This window comes from Morone saxatilis, unplaced genomic scaffold (genome assembly GCF_004916995.1).
Source record: "Morone saxatilis isolate NCDOM2014 unplaced genomic scaffold, NCSU_SB_2.0 Contig2, whole genome shotgun sequence".
Classification (NCBI taxonomy): Eukaryota; Metazoa; Chordata; class Actinopteri; family Moronidae; genus Morone; species Morone saxatilis.
Window position 1 is genome coordinate 10,231,200 of NW_023339762.1, and position 2,811 is coordinate 10,234,010.

Below are 2,811 nucleotides of genomic sequence, written 5' to 3' on the forward strand. Positions count from 1 at the left end.
AATAACTAAGGAGTCCGGGTTAGTCCGCTCCACACACAGTATCTGGTCGGCGAGCATGCGCTGTGCCTCCTGCACGTTGGCCTGTGCTGTTCCTCCTGTACGTTGGCCTGCAGTGGAATGTAACCACATTGTGCAGGTTAATGGTTAACAGTTCAATCAGCAGAAGTGGGATATACTGGGTGCTGTGGTGTTGTGGAGTCGGATGGCTGATGGAACAAATGAGCCTCCGAAGCCCTTTGAAGCACAGGGCTGGATCAGTCTGTGGCTGAAAGTGCTCCTGAGCTGCCTAAGCTCAGCAAAGAGAGGACAAGAGAGGTAGTCGATGATGGCTTTCAGCTCTCATCCTTTTCTCAGTCACTGCCACCGAGCTGGCCTTCTATACGTTAAAGCCATAGGCTGAAGTCGTTGAGATCCCTGGAACATCCCTTTTTGGAATCAGGGACTATGCGGGATGTCTTCCAGGTCTTCGGCACCTTATTCAACCTCAGGGAGAGGTTAAGAAGATGCTATAACGCTCCTGCCAGCTGCTCTACACTCACCAATTGTTTGCAAGTCTGAATTATGGATGACATGCAATTATCCTGTTTTTACTTTCTAAGATCCCAATCTTTGTTACAAAAAAGGGGGTAGGGTCTAGAGAGTAGTTATTTTGGTAATGTCACACTCTTGTTCAAGTTGTCACTTTCGCCACTTGGACCAATTACATGACTCACAATGTGGCAGGTGCAACTGTGATAAGAATGAAAACTATGTACTTCTTCTGTCTTTTTCTCTCTGTTATCATTCTTGATGGGACACACACATACACACACACCCCGTTGTCACATCTCTGGGTCTCTTGTCTCCCCTCCTGTAATTGAATCTTTCACTGCAGGTTCACAAACTATATTTTCAGTCCTGCAGCCATCTTTTTAAACACTAGCTATGTTGTCAAATTGAAGAGGACTTGTTTCAAAGCCATCACCTTCTGATGTCCTTTTGTGTCTAGGCTACCTTTACTGAATGTGTGTGATTTGAAGGCCTAGAGTTACAATCTGAGCTGTCTAACCATTACATGTTTGAGTTTCAAAGGTTGAGGATTTATTTAATTCAATCTTACATACACAAAATAAAATTATAGCGATACCATCATTATCCGCAATTAAAAAGATAAGATAAAAGGTAAGAAATATAAAAAAAACCAAAAAAACTCTCAGATTCATGCCATCCATATAAACCATCCGCCATCCTCTTTGAAGCTCACCTCTCCTGCATCCACCGTCAGGATGCTTTATTTATTCCCTAAGTTATTCAAGGTTCTTCATGTAGCATAAACATGGTTTTAGCTTCTGTATTATGATTCATGTGGTCACACAAAGTCAGCTTGTCATTAAAAACTGCACCAGAGTGATTTACCTGAACCAATAAACATAAACATAAACATATTGATCTCCTCCTCCTGAACTTTGATCATCATTGACCATATCCTTTAAAGGCAATATAATCTTCAGCAGTGTAACAAGACTGCTATAACAGACCATGTCAGTGGAGTGGAGATAATTTAGTTAAACACATTTTAACAAATTCAATACAAAGTACACAATTTGCGTTAAAAAGGTAAACAGGACAGAGGTTGCATGTACCAATCTCGATTATATTTCCTCATATTCATGATTGTTAAACCTAAACAACGTGAGCTATTCCATTTATCTGATTGTGTTATAGAGAAACACATTGAATATTAATTTGATAGAGTTCCATTCTGTTCATATCAGAGGAACACGCATGTGTTTTCCTGTCAAAACACTATTTCACTGATGGACCTGAGCACTGCCTACAAGACTGCTTTTTCTCACAAGAAGCTAATCAAAACCAAATTGACTGACAGTCAGCAAATGGTCCCACCACGGGGGTTGTGAAAAGTGTTAAGGGTGGATGAGGCTTGGGGGTAAGAAGAACAGCATTCACATATAAATTCAGGATCAGTTACCTTTTCAGTGATTCACAGTTTTCACTCCTAGAGTAAACAGTGAGGCAAAACAGGAAATGGAGGCTAAGGGGTTGTTTTTGCCTGCATTAGTGAAAGATTATCTATAAATGTATCGCAACAAAATCATATTCATTAATCTTATATCATCTTGCTTGACATGCAGATTAATTTCTATTCTTCATAGGGACAGTGATTCTAAAGTTTCCCTTTAAGCCAGAAAATGTTTTCATACCGTGTGACACAACCTTTATGTTTCTTGCAATTTAATAGCCACCAGTTACATCCCTAACATTTCCTTGGTGGTACATGAGTGTGAGTAAGTGACATTCAAACTAGAAGTTGGGAAATGAACAGGGGCACAGTATTCCCATAGAGGTGCCTTTTGGTCTGAGGCAATTAAAGCAGGAAGTCAATGATGTTCCTTATCTTGACCATCTGCTGTTTGTCATCAGAAAGCTGATGTCTTTCATGTTATAAAGCCATTTTGTGGAAAGGTTAATTAAAACAACTCCAGTGGCTTTAGTTTGGCTTCATTTTTAGCTCAGGATGGGATATGCTTTAAGGAAGTGCATGTAGAAATATCCCCTTCCACAAATTGTCTCTTATTGCTCTCTCTCTGACCCCAAGAATGCATGGAAGGATATACTATGAATACTCATGTATACGACATGTGGTGAAATACAGGGCAAAGATTCATCTGCAGGGCAATTAGAGCAATGCTGAAATCGAAAAAGCTACATCAAGAAAGGCTAAAACGCTCTTCTTTGGCACCAGGAGAAAACTGTTGGAAGAGCGGGGATAGCTAAGCGCTAATCGCTAGCTAAGCGCTAGCTTTGGTTAAT